General features: G+C 21.7%; 1 protein-coding gene across 3 annotated transcripts in view; it reads left to right on the forward strand.

Annotated features, from left to right (window-relative positions):
• The first annotated feature begins 2,369 nt into the window (after positions 1–2,369).
• LOC112596283 (zinc finger protein 771-like) overlaps positions 2,370–12,309 on the forward strand; it is a 47,421-nt gene continuing 37,481 nt past the window's right edge. For 2 of the 3 annotated variants that reach the window (XR_003114759.1, XM_025341875.1), the window contains exons 1-2: positions 2,370–2,501; positions 6,225–6,260. The gene's annotated coding sequence lies outside the window, so the exon portion shown is untranslated. Of the gene's footprint in view, positions 2,502–6,224; positions 6,261–9,948; positions 9,984–12,309 lie in introns of those variants that run through there. The other variant, XR_003114760.1, reaches the window with a different exon arrangement.

Here is a 12,309-nt window from a genome sequence, read left to right on the forward strand (position 1 = left end):
CAGAAATTATATGTTTTTTCCTTTAAAAAAAAGTATAGTGATTTTAACTTGTTTATTTTATCTGTAAAGTAAAGCGGCACTATACGTATACGTATAAATTCAAGGTAGTAATTTCCAAAAATAAGTACAATAACTAATATTAGTCATTGGGGTCATATGATTGTGTCATAGTTTTCATAAAAAGTTTTCTATTATGATGATTGATACTTACTATAAGAAGTATGGAAGAAAAGTTCGAAGATCAATTATACAATTTAAAAAAATATTCTAATTAATGATGTTAAGTAATATAATTGGTCTGCAATATTTGTTTACGTGGTAAGAATTTTGGTCATTACTAAATATTACGCTATAGGTCGTACGTTTCACTAGTAGGTACTAGGTATAGATAGTAGGGTACCTACATGGCACATTGGTATATAGCTAACTTTTTGGAACTCGTACGCTTGGTATATAACCGATACAATCTAATTTTTCCTTCGAAGATAAAAATCAAAACTGTACTGTAAGAATGTTGTTAAATGTTAAAATTTATGAGAGCATATTATATTGTATAATATAATAATAATTGTATTTGATAGGTATGTACCTTAGAATAATCTCAAGAAAATATTCAAATAAAATTACAAATTACTCATTGATGTGTATAATAATAATGATAAATAAGTACAAGACTTACTCATAGATGTATTTAATAAAATAATAACTTATAAACAACCAGGTTAATTTTTTAATTGTATTAGTGTTAAAAATTAAAATGTGCAAAATGCATTTAATTTAAATTATGCGTATTATGTTTTTATTTCGGCGCCATTTCTAAGAGGTTGGAGATAATAACATAACCTCACGTTTAAATTATCAACAATATTGTGTGGTGAATGTGAATGGTGATCCGTTGTTATCATTATGTTTGAGTTTCAGTACTAATTTTTCGATTTTGTCTTGTTAGAGTTCGTTTTCTATCGCTTTATACAATTTTGTAATTGTTATTCGGTATGCGGACACGTTATTGCAATTTAAGATTTTCTAATATTTAAAATTCTTTTGTGACTACTGAATTATTGAAAATCTACTGTTGAAATAATCGAGTGAAGTGGTTGTTTACATACTTATTGTGTATCTTTTTTTTAACCTTATAGTGCTTTGTTTGTTAATGTTAACAACTATTTGTGATTAAATGATGCATTCATTAGTAAAAATTAAGATTATAAATATCCAATTAAAATAATATGTATAAAATTAACTTTAGTTTATCCATTCAAAAAAGTTAAATGAAGTGTCATTAGTAATTTTTCGTTAAAGTAATAATAAGTTATATGATAATTGATGATGATTGTTACTATAATCCATGTTATTTAATTCATTCAATTATAATAAGTTAATATATTTTTTAAATATTTTAAATTTAAAGTATAAAAGTGGTACCTCAAGATAAATCACAAAATTAATAGTTGTTATCAACAATTGTAAATTTGAAAAATATTTGTAAATATTTTGTTTATTAAAATAGGTATAATACATAAACAAATTAACTTTAAAACGTTTCATATGTTGCAATATATTTTATATGCATTATCAAATGTTAAATCCGGTTTTTTTAGTAGGTATATGGTTTTAGTATAGTATATAGGTATTTTTTTTTTTTTTTATCAGTTTTGTTTCTTATTTAAAAATAAGTATGTATTATCTATAATCTAAAATAGTTGTATTAAATTTAGGACAACAAATTCCTACTCGATCTAACTATTAATTTACTTTATCTTACTATTTGTCAGTACATATGTATTAATTTTATTATATGCGTATTTATAGGCGATTACTTAATTATAGATTATTAAGTTATCGATAACCAATAATAATAATGAAAATGGGTATTAAAATCTATTTCACTTAAATTGGTTTTGGCACATTGCCTGGTACGTTAATGTTCAAAACCATTAAAAAAGATATATTTAAAAAAACATTTTTGGAATATGAGTTAAACCAATATTGTTCAACAAAATAAGTAGTGAATGACCACCTTAAGATTAAATAGTCATTATATTTTCAATTTCCTAATTGTACCTTTATGAACATCATAATTCCTATAATAATAAAATAAATACTTATTTTATTTAACTTTTAGATTAACTAAAAGCAGTCACACATATTTCCATTTTTTATTTGAAAAATAGTATGTTTTATTGTGTACTACTAATCTTTTAATACTTTATATTCCAAGTTATTTGGCTATTTAATTAATTTATATATTTTTTTTAATTACTCACCAATATAATTTTTTACTACTTAAATACTAAAAAAATATTATTTTCAGTATATAATAAAGTTAGTTATTGAAATATATTACATTGTTGTTTTAGTTGGGTATTTATATATTCATAATTTCATTCGTAATTAATATAATTACTTGTGTTTTTAAAAGTGTTAATTTTATGAAAATGAATTGTCTGTTGTTTTGTGTTTGCTGTGAATTGTCAAGACACCTACCTTTTTAACTACTGGTAAGATTTGAACTATTTCTCAATATTAAATAAGTAAAATTATAGTATTATAGTATACGATCAAATACTAATATATATATTTATATCATGGTACCATAGTACCATTGTCATTGTACCAATATTCAAATAGATTGTAGATATGTATTTATGATAATTGTCTAATTACATTATTCTATTAATGTTAAAACTTAATTAAAACCTTACAGTTAGTAATTTCATGTACATGATATAGAGTTAAAAAGTTCTGGATTTTATATATTAAATATATTTCATAGAATTTGGTTATCATGTTTAAACAATATAAATAATTTAATTTGGTAGGTAGGTACCTTTATATTAAATGTCATAAATGTGTAAAAATATATTTATTAAGTATTTAAATCATATTATCTATTTGACTTGTTTCAAAAATAATAATTTTTGTTGAGCATGAATATAATTTTTAATTTGGACATGATTCAATGAAAACGACTGAAAATTTATCACACTTCTGAAATTCATTCTAAATATTTATTAATAATTATTGACAAAAAAATAGCATTTGCTTTTTGCACCTATCTATTTATTTTAATTCTTATTAGTCAGATAATTTATCATAATTTTTAATTACTGCCTTATAGTCTTTACAATATTTATTTTTAAGCATACCTATTGATAAAGATCAATATCATATCTTCTAAAACATTTTTGGAATTTATATATGTGTTATAGTTCAATTATAGAACATACAATTTGTATCACTGCTAAATTATTATTTACACCTTAATTTATGTAGTCAATGATTTTAATCAATTCTAATTATACTATAGTTTATTTTATTTGATGTATAACAATTACGTAATTATACTTCAATACAAATTTTACAACTTTATAATAGGTTTATACTTACCTAATATAAGTGATAGTATATTATAAAATATTGATGGAGGGCTAACTCTGATACACTTAAGAACAACTAATAATATTGTATAAAATTGCTACAAATGAATTATTTTAATTCATTCATGTTGGTAATATCCTGTTTATAAGACCACCAAAATTTTCTACTCTCTTATTATCATGTACTACTTTATTTTTTAACAAATCATACTTAGTTCCTTATACAATATTTTTAAAGTTTTATTACAATAATAAATTAATTTTTTTACAAAATTTTATTATTTTTTTGCTAAACATGATTCATTAATAAATTATTTACTGGTAGAAATAAGAACTCATTAATGTTTTAAAATGTTGGTGATTTATATTCTTTTACATTCTGGCACCATAGTCCATAGTAATTCAGTTAAATATGATTTTAATGACAGAAAAAAATGAAACACTGTGCTGTTTTTGTTCTACCATTTTGATGATTTCCAAAACTGTTATGTGTATAGAGTTTGTGTCTTCAAAGTTTTTACTGTGGTTTATACTTAAATGTTTAAAACCAGCTTTTTTAAGTTTGCTAGTATCACTCGACAACAATCTAGTTAAATTGTTGTTCCCTTTTTTTTTATATTTAACAATATTGTATTAAGAAGAACAAATATTAGAAACCTGAATCAAAAAACGTTTTTTTTTTTAGTTTGATGATAGAGTCTTATATAATCATAATCCATTGTTTCAGTAGTATTCATTTTGTATTATTTTTCTGTTTAGAAAATACATTTTTATCTATATCGATGATTTTTATTTATACTCTAATTTGTCCTGGGTTTATGTCTCAATACTGAGAATACAAATTTCCCAAAACATTAATTCTATTAATTCCAGTTGGTATATGGAATTATTTATGTTATTTTAAAGTTGTTGTTTCGTCATAATATAAAGGTTTGCTCTTCAGTGCAAGCAAAAATTAATTGTATTACTAAAATAAACTGAAGATAAATGTGTTAAAATTAAGTTTTGTTTTGTACTTCAACTTTTTTTGTTCATTATTATATCATACTTCCGAAATATAAGTTTTCTAACACTTTAGTTTAGTGTTATTACCTATTACTATTCATAAATTTTCTTTGAGTGTATAAATACTAAATGTCCATAATATTAATATTTATTAAATACAAAAATAAATGGATTTTGAACCTTAAAGCGTAATTATTACAATAAAATTAGAGTGAGAGTGCTTAACTTCTTTTAACTAGTGAGTGAATGGAATATATAGAAAAAACAAAATTATGGAAACTAATAGTATAATTACAATTTGTTTTAAATTTGGACATTGGAACGCAGCATGTACCTACTTATATAATTTTACTTTATTTTAATAACAATAATTGACCAGTTGTTTTTTTTTTTTTTCAATTTTTAACTATTTGAATATTTACAATCTAGGTATATAGTTTTTAGTACAATAAGTAAAATGTATGATTTAATATAATATATGTATAGGATTTGAGGTAACATGAATGCTTAAGCAGGAAAATGCACAACTGCGTAACCTGGATTGGCTTGAAATTTAGATCAAATAGTTTCGTTTTGAGACGTCCCAAAATATTGTCTGGATGATGAAGTTGGTTTTGGTGTGATTGTGTTTTTGAATAGAATCTTTTATAAAATGGTATGATAGTTTTGTTGACAGTTTGAATTTTGAAGTCATGGTGGATTGCCATGTTAGTGTTAAACCAAGGTGCATTGATAATTATTCTAAAGCAGATGGATTGATAGGCTTGAATTGTTTTAATTTTTGATGGTTTGACTGAACCCCATATAATGATATCATAGAATCAGATAGGCTTTATTGCTTTAATGATATTTTGTAGAGAAGAAATTTGATAGGAACTGTTTTTTTAGAATAAAGAAGTGATCTTAGTTTATAGTAAATTATTTAGTTTTTTCCTTTTGCCTTTGAGGTGTGTTGACCGGGTTAGGTGTTTTATCGAAAACTAAACCTAAGTATTTTATCTAAGATGTATGAGAAGTTATAAAATGGTTTAGTGAAATTGGCAGGCAATCCTTTAGGCGTTTGATTAGTAATTTTTATGTAGGTAGTATTATTTAGTAATTTGGTAGTATTTAATGGTCAACAAGCAATACTTATAATAAGGTTATCAAAATTTTTGAAGTTAACTCTAAAGTATTATTTATAAATCTAGGTTCTGGATTACCTACACAACATGTAATAATTTCCAATATTGATATATGCAGAAATAAACAATTAAATGTTGTACTCCTGATTTGAAAAAAATATTATGTATTATTTTGGGATAATTAGAGTTTTCCAATGATAACCTACTGAAAATTATGTTTGAAATTACTATAAATATTTTTATAAATAATTGTGTATACGGTTTCATATAATTTTATGAGTAAAGTGAAATTTAAATGATAGGCCCAATTTATCAAAGATATTCATCAGGGCTATATGCAATAAAGTTTTTAGCAGACTTATTTAGTAGTGTATTTAATTCTAGCTTTAGAAACTCCGTGAAGTGCAATTTAATTTATAATCGTTTATAATTAACTTTTAAATATAAACAATCAGCAAAAATACCCAATAATTTACTTTTTCTGACCGACCGTAGTGCTAGGTTAGAAAATGAATTGCCACTGAGTCTTTAAGTGCAACAATACACCTTTAAAAACAGTCTAATGCTTGATCTATTGAAATATTTTTCTTATTTAAACATATTATTTGTATAATTTATCAACATGTATTAACTAAATTAATTTATGTTGTTTAAAATATAAATACTTAAAAAGTTATACTTAGAATGTATATTTATATATATAATTATTTTACAGGTGATATCGTTATTCCATTTTACAGTTGGAAATAAGGTAAGTGGTTTTTTATTTTAAAAAAAATTTCCAATAAACCAGTGGTGTATACTGTTAATTAACTTCTCTTGCTAGATTATATTAAAATCCCTGTATTTGAGATAAAAAAAATGTTAACTTTGTGTTATTGAATTTTGGATCTTAGTCATTAAGTATGTCTTTTTAAATAATTAAAATGTAATGTATAATTTATGATAAAAATATTTGTAATTTACTGAATCCAACCCATCTCATTTTGATAATATGCGATAATACTATCTTATTTAGATAGTAGGTACACCACTGGGAAATGGATAAAGGAATTTATGATAAATAGCTTGATTTTACACATTTACTTAACACGCTTACTAGTCAAGAAAAGTACTTTTTTAATATTAATCCTTAGATATGCATAATATGTTATTGTATATTATTATAGATTTAATATTGTTTACTTTAACTAGTCTAAATAGATAAGGTTTATGATATTTTTAAACTATTAAGACTGACTATAATGTGTTTCACAAAAAATGTTTCTACATAGTAATGTGCATCGTAGTGATTTTTATTTAAACCCATACTTAAAAATTTAGACTAAAAAATAAGAAGTGCACATTTTTTCATATATCATAAATACAACTAAAAATAGTTTTGCATTTTATAATATAAAATATATTTTGTTAAATAAACATCAAATTAAATATTTAAAAAAATAATAATAAATAAGCTTTCTTATGGGTTATTAAAAATATACTAATTTGTTAATTTTAATTTGATAGATTTTATTTCAGAATTTATTTTATTTTCTTTCATGAAAAATTTTACAATTTTTATGACATTTAGTTTTTTAATCAGATTTTAAAAGGAATAATAAAATAAACTTTATTTTTTTTCAATTTATGAAATATACTAGGAAATTATATATCACTACGTAATAATGTGAAAAAAAAAATTATAAATTTGGTTTAATTATAAAATCTAGGTAAGATAATGCTATGTCTATATGTATTTCCATCTATAAGTGTAAATATAAGCAAAATTGTGTTCAGTAGAATCCATTATGTGTTGTTGGATTTACTATTCTAATGAATTAACTTATTAAGGTCAAAGGTAAGAACATAAGTAATATTCAAGCCTTGGCTGTTTTCAGATATTTTAATTTTTAAGCAAGTTATAAGTATTTTCAAATATTATAAATTGAAAAGGTTTAAATTAAAATATCGAAAAAAATTCAATAATATTGGTAATGTTCTAATCTTTTATTTTGATAATAAATTAATTCATTTCAATACTAAATCTAATAACACATAATTGGTTCTGTCAAATGTAAATTTGCTATACTGTATGCTTCTAAGACAAAGACCACATATTCAGATATAACATCTTCTTAATTACTTCATTATCTACATTTTCTTAATTTATGGTAACACATATGCATATCTTTTATTTCAAAAACATTATCTCAGTAAAATAGAAATCGTGAAACATTTAACCATTATTTAGTGATAAGTAGGTATAAATGTTGTACATTTTTTACATTTTAAACATTAAAAAGGTACTTTATATACATATTTGACTATAGTATACCATGGTATGGCATAATACTATAATATAATATGATATATTAAAACAAAAAGTGGTATAAAATACAATATGCACAAATATAACTAATTTTATAAAATTGAAAAATATATATTTTCTTGTCTCTCAGAAGTTATTCAAAATCTACAAGGTAAATATTATTACACTTATTTATTTATTTATTTTTTGTCAGTTATGTTAAGTTATTCATAGATTTTATATTGTAATCACCTACTCAAAAAAAAAATAAAAAATAAATAATAATTGATTAAATACATATGTATGAGAATAAGGAGCTCTGAAGAAGATGAGTATATGGTTGTTACTTGAGTAAACGAATCACCAAAATTTACGTACCTACCCAGCGACTTATATATAATGTGTTTGATGTAATAATTGATTGTTTGTCTGATGTAGCGCGTTTGCTGCAATCAGGCACTCTCCACATCGTTTAAAAACCTACTTAAAAAAAAACTACATAACAACATAATTATTTTCAACAATTCCACATACTAAACATTTGAAAACAAAATTGCAAAAAATTTATTTTCTTTTTCATTAACTAACATCATATTTTCTGAAAATGAACATTTGAAACCCTTGTGTTTAATACAGTGAATTGATTCAAAAAAGAATCTATGCAATATCAATGATTCTTATACCACTCAAAAAGTACCTATACAATTTGAAAAAAAAGTAATAAATTTATCAAAAATTCATGTTACAAAAATATTCCAATTTTAACGTTGTTTAAAATATATTAGAATGCTGAGCGAAGTGATAATTTTTTTGACCTTACAATGTGTGAGTTTTTCTTCTTATTATTATTTTCTTTATTTTGTCTGCCATCAACATTTGGGGTACTCAAAAAATATTGCTAGTGATTTCAATTACTACGTTTAGTAGAATGTTCCGATTTCAATTTTAAATGTAGATTTGAATTTTTCTTTAAATTTTCTATGCTTTAACAGTCGTACATTTTTCATATTCTATATAAATGTATTGAAATTTGAACCATGAATGTGCTATAATTTTATTTTTTTTGTTACTAAATTTTTAAGTAAAAGAAAAAAAATAGTCAAAGCATAAATAATTTAGTGACGAATACAAATCCGTGTTCAAAATTAATATCAGAATATTATATTGGGTGTAATAATTGAAGAAGTGAGCTATATTTTCGGCCGAAAATGAATCACGCTCCTGTCCTCTTAAAGTTATCCAGTTATATTTGTAATGAACATTTTAATGCAGTTTCTCTTGCTATTCCCAAACCGATTATTAATGTTATTATTTATTGAATAAAGCTATTTTCAATAATTCTTGAATTTCAAAAATTTTATAATTATTTATAGTAATATATTTTCATTATAAATCATTTAATTTAATTTCATCCTCAAATAAAAGGTACCATTTATTACATTTTGTATACTTATTTTGTACAGTAGATTAATTAATTATTTCAGATCTTCAATTGATTTATTACATTTTCAAGTTTGGAGTTAAAGGTAAGGCGAGAGACAAGAAAATATTTTTTCAAATTTTATCGTTAACCATTAATATAATACTTAATGCTTATTATTCATGAAATATATATCTTGTAATTTTATGTTTTTTAATTAATATTTTAAGTTTTAAAACAAATTTTCTTCACAAATTTAGTTCGGTTAATTAGGTAGTAAGTATATTAAAGATGTTTTATAGAAAGTAGTTGTTGCTATATCATTATAATTTATTATACATGGTTACATGTATTATTTAAAATATTTATCATTGAGTCAAATACATGATATTATGTGTTGTATAGATTAAACTTATATTGTACATTATTATATAGATTGTTTTTATTATTATCAGCGTTTTTCCTATTTTTAATATTTATGATTTTCATATAGTATAATCATTTTTATAATAATTAATCTAATATATTATATGAAAACAAAAGATTATATTTTTTTATTTATTTTATTGAAAAAAAGAAAATATAGGTAAGTGAATTTATATTTTTTAGTTTGTAGATTGTATCTAGAATTTAATTATTTATAAACATATATATATATATATATATATTTATATACATATTGTGTATAGCATTATGTTATATAGGAGATTTTTGAAATTTGTTTTATAGATATGTCAGCCATAAAATCATTAAAGAACATACAAAACCAGTTTTACATATTTCAATAATTAATATAACCATGTTTTTAATTTAATTTGATTGATTCATAATAATTTTGTATTTACACAAATTTGTTTTAAAATTATTAAAAATTTAAACTTTACGGTTCATAATATATTTTTTTTGCAATTGGTACTTAAAATAATGTTATTTTTGCGGTTAACTTAGTATATTATAGTAATGTTGCGAGTGCAAAAATGTAATTTAATGTTATTATGTTTTATATAATTTGTAGAAATATTTATTATACATCTTACATTGTATAATTCATTATAGACTTTTAAATTATGTGCTTAAAAAATGTTAAAGTATATACAACTAGAAATATATAAATGTAATTAAATTTTTATAAGTTATTATTATATTATAATATATGAAGTTTAAATAAAATTATTTTGATTTATATTCATATAAGTTATCTAATTAGGTAAATTTAATTAAATAACTTATTAGGTCTAATGTTACATTGTAACAATAAAGTTAAAATATTATATTATGTATGTTTATATTTTTAGTCACTGTTAAATGTTTTATTAACTATGGTAAAAATAAATAAATAATCTAAAATAATGAATATTTTATTGTATAATTAATTTTTTTTTATACATAGTTAGTTTGCTTTTTCATAACTTCATTAGTCTCAGCTTATAGTTTTTGAATTTTTGCATGAACTTAATGCATATTCTAACAAAAATTTTATTTTATGCTTGTGGGCTATTCACTTGTTTCAGGATTTGAATTACTACGATGTATTGATGGAATGTTTTACTGTCCAAGACAATGTTCTCGAAAATACAAGTACAAAAAAGGTTTGGTACGACACCTAAAGTATGAATGTGGTATTGAGCCACAATTTAAATGTCCCATTTGTGGTAAAACATATAAGCAACCAGAAACGTTTAAGATGCATTTAATGTCAATACATGGTGTTGACAAAAGTTTTAAACAACAAAAGTAATGTTAATGAATTGGTAAATTCACCAATTAAAGATTATATAATAAAATACATTTTTAGGTGTAGAAAAGATACATTCTTGAACAAAAAAATTGTATAAATTATTAGTTATAAGTATTATTAAATTTTTAAAGTTGGTTATGGACAAATCCAGGTTTTTTTGTATAGTTCAAGTTCAAAAAGATCTCATTTTTTTACATTTGTTTAATTTTCTATAAAATGTGAAAAAATTGTTGCCACTCAAAAGTTATAATTATGTAAAATATGTAATTATTTTTATAGTAAACATATCGACTAATGAAATTTCGATTAAATAATTTAAACAATTATTTTTACTTATTAACATAGTTGTATTTCATATAATTTCTAATTTATGTCATAACTTGAAGGCTGATTCCTTATAGTCTAGAAATTATGACTAAAAATTAAATACATTAGTTAACATTTGTCACTTGTTAATTTATTGAATTATCCCAATCTCATGCATATTCAATTGAATTAATTGATTTGTTGAACAAAGTATATTTTTTCAATGTTATCAAATTAAATTATATACACTATAAAAAATCATTGATATTAACTATTATTATAAGTAAAAATAGTATCTACATATCCTAGGTATCATAAAAATTATTTAATAAGAAACAATTTTTTTATAATATTTATCTTACAAAACAGTTATTCTTGTATTTTAAGAATATAATGTATTTTAAAAACCATTAGAACTTATAATTGTATAAAGAATATATACTTATATACTAGAATAGATAATTTAAATTTACGCCCAAAAACTTTTTTTTCATATAACATAATGTAATAAATATTAATATTTTAAATTTTATTAAAATTTTAATATAAATGGTATTTAATGATTTATTTATTTATCACTTATCAATATTGTTTTATTGTAATATAATAAAATATATTTTGTGTACTTATTGAAAATATTGTTTTAACTGGCTTATTTAAAATTATTAATTTGTTTTTATGGAATTAGGTATTATGTAATAAATTGTATGTATTTATTTTTACTCATTATATTAAAATTTAATGTAAAAAATCCAAAGAACGCAATAGTAGTTATAACAATAATTTAAGCAACATGTTAACATGATTCATTGTCTATGATATTGTTATTGTTAAAAACAATTCTTTTAATAATAGTGTAATCATAACTGTATGTTTGTTGCAGTTAGTGTTGTTATAAAACACAAATTACTAAAAGTATAAGTATTTAACAATCTTTAAATTTCTCTTTAAATTGTTTAATATACAGTTTTTGTGTATATGTTATATTATTTTTTTTAATCATGTGTAGAAAAATTGTATAAATATATAATTTTATTTTACATGTG

Source organism: Melanaphis sacchari, unplaced genomic scaffold (genome assembly GCF_002803265.2).
Source record: "Melanaphis sacchari strain LSU unplaced genomic scaffold, SCAv2.0 Contig31_pilon_pilon, whole genome shotgun sequence".
NCBI lineage: Eukaryota > Metazoa > Arthropoda > Insecta > Hemiptera > Aphididae > Melanaphis > Melanaphis sacchari.